The sequence below is a fragment of the Amborella trichopoda genome, chromosome 1 (genome assembly GCF_054954075.1).
Source record: "Amborella trichopoda isolate Santa Cruz 75 chromosome 1, AtrichopodaSantaCruz75HAP2 v2.0, whole genome shotgun sequence".
NCBI classification, from domain to species: domain Eukaryota; kingdom Viridiplantae; phylum Streptophyta; class Magnoliopsida; order Amborellales; family Amborellaceae; genus Amborella; species Amborella trichopoda.
Genome location: NC_142336.1, coordinates 2,174,418 through 2,186,755, shown reverse-complemented (window position 1 = coordinate 2,186,755; position 12,338 = coordinate 2,174,418). Strand labels below are relative to the sequence as shown.

The following is a 12,338-nucleotide window of genomic DNA, read 5'->3' as shown; positions in this document are numbered from 1 at the left end:
TACAATCCTTTTTTTTTGGTTATTTATTTTGGGGACTACTTTTTTATTTTCTTATGAAGAGTTTGGAAAGGGCTGTGGCCATCTAATACAAATTTGGACAAGGATGAGCCATGAAAGTTAAAAATACCCTTATAAGCATTTTGAAATGTTTTCTATAATGGCACAGAAGAAAGACGTAGCCAAGAAAAAGCAAATGATGAGCTATCTCTCAATAGAAAGAAGTCTCTCTCTTGCTCTCTCTCTTGCCCCTCTACTTTGTGGGTGTATAGGTGCTCAAAGATAGTAGTTCCTTCCTTACAAGCATGACACAATATTGGACCCAATAATCTGCAAAGAAGCAATATGTGTAGCTCTAATTTAAGAACAAATATCAATAGAGTTTCCCCCAATCATAAAAACTTAAAAATAAATAAAAAAATAAATAACTAAAAAAATAAAGAATAACCTGCTGACATGGAAGAAATCAAATAGGTATAAAATTCTTTGTCAACTCTATCATTATGAAGTAAGGACTCCACAACATCTGGCATGCCCCAGAGACACATGCATGGGGAAAGAGAGAGAGTCCTATAAGAGCTCTGTGATACTTTAAAAGTTGCCATCTGAATCAAAAGTTGCTAGTACATAAGAGATAGCGAGGTTGCAAATCTTCGTCGATGAGTCCTGAAGTCAAGAAGTCATCCAGCTTTTCTTAAATGGAATCCTCGGTATCTTTTTCGTTGTATACATGATGGATCCCTCCCTCCTTCAAATGAAACCATGGATTCGAGACACATTTGAAAGAATGACCTACATAATCAAATGCTGGGAAAATACAATTTTTTTTTTTTTAATAATAATCGCCCCTTATAATTTTGGCAACAAGATCACTCACATGTGGTCTTATTACAAACAATAGAAATTCTAAAAATAAATAACACATCAATAAAATAAATCTCAACTACTTTATGTCCATCATACAACCTAATACTGTGCTTGAGAATATAAAATAAAAGAACAAACAATTAAAAGAAAAGATGTCGGAGATTACCTCAACCGAACTTTTTACACCTTATTTCGAGTCACCACATCCAATGGCGTGGGATCAGCGGTCTAGCTTCAATCTTGATTAGGGAAAGCTAATTTCGACCAAACTAAATAACCACCCCGAAATCTCTACAAAACCCTAACTCTAAAATAATTGGGCTAATACCCTAATTTTTTCCCAACCCTTAGATTAGATCAAGAGAGAGTGAGACTCCCTATGTTGGGGCGTGCCCCCTAGGGTCCCTTTTAGGGCAGAGAGTTAGTAGAGAGAGAAAATGAGAGAGTAGAGAGAGAGGGGCATGGCCCTTAGGGAAAATCGAGAGAGTTCGTGGGAAAGAGAGGTATGTAGAGATGGGGGGAGAGAACCCTTATTTATAGTGAAATTTAGGTCTAGGGTTTCTCATAGTTTGCCTCTTTCTTGATATTGAATATGAACCGTTGATCAAGGTGACTTGTGGGGTGAGAGATCTGAGTCATCCAATCCATAGACGGGCCATCAACATTATGAAAGGTGCATGAACCATTATCCCCGTTTCCTTAAACAATTTTCCCCTCAATATATTTAAATAAATTAAATCAGTTAAAGATACAGTACATGCCATTAATTGCATATTCCATCTCATATTTTCCATAAGAATATTTCAATAATATCAAGTCAAGATATTCCTTCAATAATTAATATAAGATATGGTCAGTATTTCCTAATCAATATTTGACCACATACTACAAGATGTAGTTACCATAATTAAAAAACTTGAAGACAAAGCAACAAGGTAAGGTACCCAAGGGTGGAGCGTGCCACCCATGTATGGCATGTGGGACCCCACCGAATACCCACAAGGTGGGCCCTTGTACACTATGGGTCCCTGTGTATTTTTTTTAATAAATATTTTTAAATTTAAACAAAATGAATTTTAAAACATTATAACTTTTTAAATTAATAACTTCCTTTTTATAAGTCAAAAAATAAGAAATAAAATATCAAATGACTTACAAAAATTAAAATAATAAATCTAAAAGAATTTAATAATAAAATCAACACAAATAAATTAATATGATGAGAAGTGGATCCATCCGGTTCAAGAATGCAATCAACGATCACGGGGTACTCCACCTTCAACTGTGGACTCTTAATCGAACCGACCCAGTGTTTCCCATGACCCACAGTGTAAGCAATGGCTCATTAGCAGGTCATCAAAATTTGGTCGATGAGCCAAGGAGTTTCAATCCCAGCCTGTGGATTACTGGTCCTCCACTAGAGACAAGTAAATGTCACCACGACCTGATGCGACCATAGCTCTATGGCACGTAGGGGTATCTCTCGCACATGCATATGCTTCACCCAAAGGTGGATATCTAGCTTTCCCGATGATCTATCTATATGCATGCCATGTGATGGAACAAGGATGAGGTTTTGGCCCCCGTCTTTGTAGGCCTACCATCACACACAAGGGTCACACAGCCCCTCGGCTTACTCATCTAGGCGTAAGCTCCAACATAATCAAGGGCTAACCCAAAAACCCCTCTCGGTTTATTTTTTATGCCCACGTACCTTGGGTTTTCCAATCGACTGGCCTAGATAGTCAAGCACAGTCTGTTATCTGCAAATATCATTTGCTTACTATGGTCTTCATGGGACCACATTCCCATTGAGTTTATGTTCCACTATAGTAAATGTTTTCATTACACACTCATAAGGCCTTTAAAGGCCACATAAACCCAACAACATTAACCGTCACAACAATCTGAAGTAGTGACAAGTTCAATTTGACCTCCTTCTTTCAACCACTCCGACTGTTACAGAATGTTTTCATCCTCATCCACTCGGAAACGTCTATTAGCCTTCTACAGAATTCCTTACCTTTCCTCTTGAATAACAACTCAAGATGTCTCAAGCTGCAGCAACTAATATCACGGATATAAATAGTGAAGTACACTAGCACTTCTCTAATATGAAAGTCCACTTTCAAAAGTCTCAACTTTGTGAACGAGAGAGTCTGATGCGTGAGCAAATTTGGAGAACCCACATCTAGACTTCGATGCGATGTATATGGCGAATTCCGATACATGAACCAATCCAGACCCTTGCTCCTCGAAACACGAAGGTACTCTGGAGTTGCAAGGATTTCCTGCACAGTGTGAGCGTGTGTAACAGTGAAAAGAAAAATGAATTTAGCAGTCAAAGAGAGATAACTCAAAAACCAAGTAGGAGTTTTCTTGCGAAAGAAGAAACTTAGTTTGAACTGACTGTCATCTCCATAAGCCTATGAGAGTTGAACAAATTCAAGTACAATAATCTTAAAGAATGCAGCCCATATGGACTTTGTACCTCAGTCAACCTCTTACAGTATCTGAGATCCAAATTTTCAAGTTGCGAAAAGTGAGAGAGGTTGGGTACCGTTTGCAACGATATATAAATGGAAGCCTCAGGAGTTTTCAATGTGGTGGGGAGATAGTGGACAGCCAACTACTTCTCACAGTATGAAACATTCAAGTATTCTAGTTCAGAAAGGTGAGATAGTTGAGGCATCATTTGCAAATTTTTGCATTGAGAAGCATTTAGATATTTCAAACTGCTGGAAAGCTCAGGAATAGCTACCAGCATCTCACAGTATGAAACATTCAAATATTTTTGTTCAGAAAGGTGAGGTAGTTTGGGTATCAAACTTTTGCATGTAGAAGCATTTAGATGTTTCAAACTGCTGGAGAGCTCAAGGATAGCTACTAGCTACTCACAGCATGAAACATCCAAGGTTTGTAGTTTAGAAAGGTGAGATAGTCTAGGCATCATTCGCAAACTATTGCATGCAAAAGCATGCAGATCTTTCGATTTGCTGGGGAGCTCCAATGTAGCTGCCAGCAGTTCACAGTATGAAACATTCAAGTTTTCTGGTTCAGAAAGGTGAGATAGTTTGGGCTTCACTTACAAACTCCCGCAACTAGAAGTATTTAGACGTTTCAAGCTGTTGGGGAGCTCAGGGATAGCTACCAGCTGAAGACAATATATAACCTTGAACTTTCTTAGTTTAGAAAGATGAGATAGTTTTGGCATCATTTGCAAACTTTTGTTTCCAAAAGCATTTAAATGTTTCTAGTTGCTGGGGACCTCAAGTGTAGCTACCAACTGCTCACAGGATGTAACTATCAACTTTTCTAGTTGAGAAAGGTGAGATAGTTTTGGCATCATTTGCAAAATTTTGTATCCATAAGCATTTAGATATTTCAAACTGCTGGGGAGCTCAGGAAGAGCTACTAGCTGCTCACTTTTTGCAAGAGACAGTACTTGTAGTTGAGAAAGGTGAGATAGTTTGGGTATCCCTTGTAGACTTTTGAACCTATCAGCAAGTAGAAGTTTCAAGCAGCTGAGGAGCTCAGTGATAGCTACCAGCTGCTCACTGGATGTAACCTTCAAGTTTTCCAGGTTAAAAAGGTGAGATAGTTTGGGCATCGTTTGCAAAATTTTGCATCTAGAAGCATATAGATATTTCAAACTGCTGGGAAGCTCATGGATAGCTATCAGTTGCTCACATACTATAATATTCAACTTTTCGAATTGAATGAAATCATTGCTTATATATATATATATATGAAAATTCTTCCAAATGCCTATAGGCGAAAATGAACAGTGCTTTTGCCTACCCTCATCACCATCCAAAGTTCATCGTACGGTCATAATTGTTTGGTAGTGTTTCAATTTTCATTTCTTTTCTACAAATCGGATTGACCTAAAATTTGGTGAGTGTGTACATCTTAGTGAGCTACACCTAAAAAAAATATAAAAATAATAGTTCAAAAAAAATAAATTCACAAAAATACGTTTTGGGTGTATTTTAATCAATTTTTCATGTAAGATATTTTTTTGATATTTTTTTGTAGATTCGTCACGCTTCAAATTTCAAGTCATTCCAATTAGTAGAAAATAAAAAAAAACGAAACACTACCGGACAATCGTGACCATGCGATGAACTTTGGACGGTGATGAAGGTAAGTCAAATCACCATTCATTTTCACCTATAAGGGTTTTGTAATATCTTCCATATATATATATATATATATATATATATATATATATATATATATATATATATATATATATATATATATATATATATATATATATATATAAGCAATGATTTCATTCAACGGTTGCATAGTAATATGATGCACCAACCTTAAAAAACCATGTTATGGCCATTTTGTTTTATCTAACTTTTGAAATATACACTCTTTTCATTCTAATGAACAATCACAAAAAGTAAAATAATGAAAACACAACCTAGAAAGTATTTTTTTAGAGTAATTAACATAGGTCGTTCATTTTGGTGAGATGCTTAGATATAAGTCTTAGTAGGATTTTTTCATTTTCAATTTTTTTGCATGGTTTTATTATTATTAGATAAACAATGTTAAAAAAGAAAAAATGGATTTTGAGTTTATAAAGGTCAAGATCTTGAAATTCACCAAACAAGTGGTCAAGATTCGTTTTTAACGGGACTCATTTTGACCATATCTAAGGTACAAATTGAACTTGTTTTTTTGGGGATTGATTATTGAGATGAAGAGAGTGTTTGTGCAAACTTTTGGGTCATACAAATACCACAAAAAATGGTTTTTAAGAAGTGTCGTTGCATTATACCATAAAGGAAAACACTATGCAACGCCAATAGGTGAAAATGAACAGTGATTTCATCTTTTCACATCACCGTCCAAAGTTCATCACATGGTCACGATTGTTCAGTAGTGTTTTTATTTTTCATTTGTTTTCTACAATTCGAAATAACTTAAAATCTTGAGTCTGTATTCATCAAAAATTGGGGAATCATTGAAAAATATAAAAAATATATTTTACATGAAACAAATTTATCAAAATACCCTTGAAACGTTTCAAAGGTATTTTGATCAAATCCTTTTTCATGGTTAATTTTTTATATATTTTTATTAGATGTGCCTCAGTAAGATTTACATAACTTCCAAATTTCAGGTCATTCGAATTTGTAAAAAAAAAATTAAAAAAAAAATACCACCGGACAATTGTGACCGCGTGATGAAATTAAAAATAAAATACTACCGGACAATCGTGACCGCGTGATGAAATTTGGATGGTGAAGAAGGTAGGTAAAATCAGTATTCATTTTCGCCGATAGGTGTTGGGAAGACTTTTCCATATATATATCTGTGTGTGTGTGTGTGTGGGCGGAGGGGGGGAAATGACCTTCTACGACCCTCCCACACCCATGTGTATAGGACCCCAAAAGATCTCCGTTAAATTTAGCATAGATCTCTAGAAAATAAGTCTCACACCCATGTGATAACTTTTCTAGATATCTTTACCAAATTTATTGGTGATCCTCTAGGATCCTACACACATGGGTGTGGGAGGGCCTCATAGGATCATTACTAAATATACATGAAAATGATCCTATGAGCCAATGGGCTCACAAGTAAAGATGAGCCTAAAGGCCATGATTAAATTTGGGCCGACCTAACGATCGCAGATGCCTGATAGTGTTTTTTTTTTTCTACAAATTCAAATCACTTGAAATTTTAGGCGTATGTGTTCATCAAAGATAGGTGAATGTTCAAAAAATATCAAAAAAATATTTTACGAAAAATATAATGGCCAAAATACCCTTGTAAAGTTTCGGGGGTATTTTGGTCAATTTTATTTTTATGTATTATTTTTTATTCGGTAATGATTGAAGAGAAAAATACATTCCATACACGCTTAACTGTATGTTTCATATAAAACCAGTTTTATGATGCAAGTTTTCACTCGACCAAAACGAGCCCAAAAAATAAGTGCAACTTTATGGAATTAACTGTCAAATCCTAAAAGGATTCTGCATTCACGAATTGAATTGAATATGGTGGTCATTTTTAGCAAAACAAATCACCCTCAAGCTCTATATACATGCACCCTACCTCAGTTAACAATTGGAAAAAGTGAAGAGCGGGTGTTTGAGGGTACATCCAAGATGAAGCTGCTCTCAGCAATAGTTTTTCTTGTGCTCCTTATTGCTTCAGGTAAAGTTGAATCTCTCTCTCTCTCTAGAGTAGTGTTACTAAGAGAATTATTTCCTGATTTTTGTCCCCTTGGACTTAGGTCTCTTCAGTTATCTAACATTTTGTCTTTGTGAGTTAATAGATTTTCTTCCTTTCTTAAGTTATCTCTTGGTAGATAAATCAAAATTCTTTTTTATGTATTTTATCCCCACTCTCTTTCTCTTTAGACCCTTCCATCTCTCTCTGTCTCTATCTTTAAAGAGGATCTCACAAGTTTTTTAATCGTGATCTAATATGGCTACTAGTATTTAAAAAATGGCCCATCTGTATCGAAAATCAAACAATGTAATGGGACTGACCTAGTTCCTTAATTAGATTAGTTGAACTGTTGGTCCTATCCAATTTAATTTGGGAGGACTGTTTTTGTCCAAAATATTAGGTATCACCAAATGATTGTTTTTTAAAAAAAAGAAGAAAACAGATTTAGATGTTTGAGATCCTCAATACCTAGATCTTGCCCTCTAAAAATTAGAGCATTCTTGTTCAATCTATTTTTTTTGAAGGACCTAAAGTCCAATTTAATCATCTTTTATATTAAGTTGGTTATTAAGTCCTAAATTTTACATTGTCAAAATTTGGGGCCCAAAAAGTGTTGCTAACGTTGAGTTTTACCAACTTCTTTTGTCTTTTGTTTTATGGTCGTGTACATCTTTGTACGTTTCCTTCATATTTGAGTAGGGTACCCACCTAAACCAAGGTTTTACTAAATAAGAAAAACACAAATATCGCATATGATGAGGTAGAACGAATTTCGCAAAACGTTCAAGTATTGATGGGTGAGAATAGTTTCGTCAAATGCTTCATTAATGTTTCATGAAAAATAAAATCAAGCAGGATGCAAGTAATAGAAGTAAGCAATTGACAGAAAAATTTCCAAAATTTGTGAGACTTCCAACAGCTCTCTTTCTCTCTCTGAATGTTAAAATGTGAATATTTCTATATGTTCTCCCTCTCTCTCTATAAAAACTTCAATTAAATTTCATTCTACAGTGCCGACATATGAGAATATATCTTATCTCAAATTGGCTTCATTTTTTCCTCCCTTTTTTTTTTTTGTTTTTTTTCTTCTTCTGCCTATTAAATTTTCAATGAAATTTGATCTATTTTGAATCGCACAGTTCAAGTACCAATAATTGCAGATGCAAGGAAACTGATCCATAACGTACCCGAAGACCCAATCAAGTGGTGCCGACTAAACCTACCCGACCTGAGCCCCTCTAAACCTTGTGTGGAATCTGACTGCGATAATATTTGTTGGAATCTTTATGTGAAAAGTGCAGGAGGTCTTGTAAGTGGTACCTGCATTCCTCAAGCCTGTCAATGCGTTTACAGTTGCTAAACTAAACGCTTCTCTCTCTATGTATCTCTAATGCGCAACTATGGTCCAAGGTCTTTATCATTTCATATTTTGTTTGTAAGGATTTGGTGGCCGAATTTAAAAAAATGGGCACATAAGATGCACTTATTTTCTTTTGACTTGTTTGCCGCGACTCTTTTTTCTTTTGGAAGTATATATAATGACCTTGTTTACTTTGATATAGTGAGATCACAATCATTATTGACTATTAAATTTGAAATCTAGTGGTTGCGACTGTGTTATTGTTTAGGTATAAAGTCTAAAATAAACACTTTCATCTATTCGATTTCACATTCAATGGCCACAAGTGATTATGACCTCCTTTTATGAAAAAATAAATGGTCTTTTTCGGTACAATCCTTTTTTTTTGGTTTTTTATTTTGGGGACTACTTTTTTATTTTCTTATGTAGAGTTTGGAAAGGGCTGTGGCCATCTAATACAAATTTGGACAAGGATGAGCCATGAAAGTGAAAAATACCCTTATAAGCATTTTGAAATGTTTTCTATAATGGCCATTTAAAATATATAATGGCTGGGAAACGTTTTGGTACAGAAGAAAGACGTAGCCAAGAAAAAGCAAATGATGAGCTATCACTCAATAGAAAGAAGTCTCTCTCTTGCCCCTCTACTTTGTGGGTGTAGAGGTGCTCAAAGATAGTAGTTCCTTCCTTACAAGCATGATACAATATTGGAGCCAATAATCTGCAAAGAGGCAATATGTTGAGCTCTAATTTAAGAACAAATATCAATAGACTTTCCCCCAATCATAAAAACTTAAAAATAATTAAATAAATAAATAATTAAAAAAATAAAGTATAACCTGCTGACATGGAAGAAATCAAATAGGTATAAAATTCTTTGTCAACTCTATCATTATGAAGTAACGACTCCATAACATCAGGCATGCCCTAGAGACACATGCATGGGAAAGAGAGAGAGTCCTATAAGACCTCTGTGATACTTTAAAAGTTGAGCGCTTTGTAACTCAAAAATAAATCAGGCCCTGCTGCTCATCCAATGCGGAATCAAGAGAACGAAAGAAATGGGGCAAAAAAAAAGAAGAGGAAATTTTTGCATTCAAAATCAATGAATAAAAAGGCAGATGACACTAATGTCACTTGAGTCCAGATTCTGTATAAAAAGAAAGCAGAGTGTAGTAATCTGAATCAAAAGTTGCTAGTACATAAGAGATAGCGAGGTTGCAAATTGTCGTTGATGTGTCATGAAGTGAAGAAGTCATCCAGCTTTTCTTAAACGGAATCCTCGGTATGTTTTTCATTGTATACATGATGGATCCCTCCCTCCTTCAAATGAAACCATGGATTCGAGACACCTTTGAAAGAAAGACCTATGTAATCAAATGCCGGGAAAATACAATTTTTTTTTTTAATAATAATCGCCCCTGATAATTTTGGCAACAAGATCACTCACTTGTGGTCTTATTACAAACAATAGAAATTCTAAAAATAAATAACACATCAATAAAATAAATCTCAACTACTTGATATCATTCATGCAACCTAATACTGTGCTTGGGAATATAAAATAAAAGAACAAACAATTAAAAGAAAAGATGTCGGAGATTACCTCAACCGGGCTTTTTATACCTCACACCGAGTCACCACATCCAATGGCGCGGAATCAGCGGTCTAGCTTCAATCTTAAACAGGGAAAGCTAATATCGGCCAAACTAAGTAACCACCCTTAAATCTCTTCAAAACCCTAACTCTAAAATAATTATGCTCAAACCCTAATTTTTTTCCAATTACATTAGATCAAGAGAGAGTGAGACTCTCTATGTTGGGGCGTGCCCCCTAGGGTCCCTTTTAGGGGAGAAGAGAGTAGAGAGAGAAAATAAGAGAGTAGAGAGAGAGGGGCATGGCCCTTAGGGAAGATCGAGAGAGTTTGTGGGAGAGAGAGGTGTGTAAAGATGGGGGGAGAGAACCCCTATTTATAGTTAAATTTAGGTCTGGGGTTTATCATAGTTTGCCTCTTTCTTGAGATTGAATATGAACCGTTGATCGAGGTGACTTGTGGGGTGAGAGATCTCAGTCATCCAATCCATAGACGGGCCTTCAACATTATGGAAGGTTCATGAACCATTATCCCTGTTTCCTTAAACAATTTTCCCCTTAATATATTTAAATAAATTAAATCCATTAAAGATACAGTACATGCCATTAATTGCATATTCCATCTCATATTTTCCATAAGAATATTTCAATAATATCAAGTCAAGATATTCCTTCAATAATTAAGATAAGATATGGTCAATATTTCCTAATCAATATTTAACCACATACTACAAGATGTAGTTACCATAATTAACAAACTTGAAGACAAAGCAACAAGATAAGGTATCCAAGGATGGAGCGTGCCACCCATGTATGGCATGTGGGACCCCACCTAATACCCACATGGTGGGCCTTTGTGCACTATGGGCCCCTATGTATTTTTTTTAATAAATATTTTTAAATTTAAATAAAATGAATTTTAAAACATTATAACTTTATAAATTAATAACTTCCTTTTTATTATTCGAAAAATAAGAAATAAAATATCAAATGACTTACAAAAATTAAAATAATAAATCTAAAATAATTTAATAATAAAATCAACAAAAATATATAAATATGATGGGAAGTGGATCCATACGGTTCAGGAATTCAATCAACGATCACGGGGTACTCCACCTTCAACTGTGTACTCTTCTTCGAACCGACCCAGTGTTTCCTATGACCCACAGTGTAAGCAGGGGCTCATTAGCAGGTCGAGCCAAGGAGTTGCAATCCTAGCCTTTGGATTACTGGTCCTCCCCTAGAGACAAGTCAATGTCACCACGACCTGATGCGACCACAGCTCTATGGCGCGTAGGGGTATCTCTCGCACATGCATATGCTTCACCCAAAGGTGGATATCTAGCTTTCCCGATGATCTATCTATATGCATGCCATGTGATGGAACAAGGATGAGGTTTTGGCCCCCGTCTCTGTAGGCCTACCATCACACACAAGGGTCACACAGCCCTTCGGCTTACTCATCTAGGCATAAGCTCCGACATTATCAAGGGCTAACCCAAAAACCCCTCTCGATTTATTTTTTATGCCCCGGTACCTTGGGTTTTCCAACCGACTGGCTTAGATCGTCAAGCACAGTCTGTTATCAGCAAATATCATTTGCTTAGTATGGTCTTCAAGGAACCACACTCCCTTTGAGTTTATGTTCCACTATAGTAAATGTTTTTCATTACACACTCATAAGGCCTTTAAAGGCCACATAAACCCAACAACATTAACCGTCACAACGTTCTAAAGTAGTGACAAGTTCAATTTGATCTCCATCTTTCAACCACTCCGACTGTTACAGAATGTATTCATCCTCATCCATTCGGAAACGTCTATTAGCCTTCTACAGAATTCCCTACCTTTCCTCTTGAATAACAACTCAAGATGTCTCAAGCAGCAGCAACTGATATCACGGATATAAATAGTGAAGTACACTAGCACTTCTCTAATATGAAAGTCCACTTTCAAAAGTCTCGACATTGTGAACGACAGAGTCTGATGCGTGAGCAAATTTGGAGAACCCACATCTCGACTTCGATGCGATGTTTATGGCAAACTCCGATACATGAACCAATCCAGACCCTTGCTCCCCGAAACACGAAGGTACTCTGGAGTTGCAAGGATTTCCTGCACAGTGTGAGCGTGTGTAAAATAGGTATAAAATTCTTTGTCAACTCTATCATTATGAAGTAACGACTCCATAACATCTGGCATGCCCCAGAGACACATGCATGGGAAAGAGAGAGAGTCCTATAAGAGCTCTGTGATACTTTAAAAGTTGAGCGCTTTGTAACTCAAAACTAAATCAGGCCCTGCTGCTCATTCA

General features: G+C 35.9%; 1 long non-coding RNA gene across 1 annotated transcript; it reads left to right on the top strand.

Annotated features, from left to right (window-relative positions):
• Positions 1 to 6,822: 6,822 nt before the first annotated feature.
• LOC148783472 (uncharacterized) lies at positions 6,823 to 8,559 on the top strand. Its single transcript, XR_016044455.1, has 2 exons — positions 6,823 to 7,050; positions 8,208 to 8,559. It is a non-coding gene; the product is annotated as an uncharacterized LOC148783472 (long non-coding RNA).
• Positions 8,560 to 12,338: the final 3,779 nt, after the last annotated feature.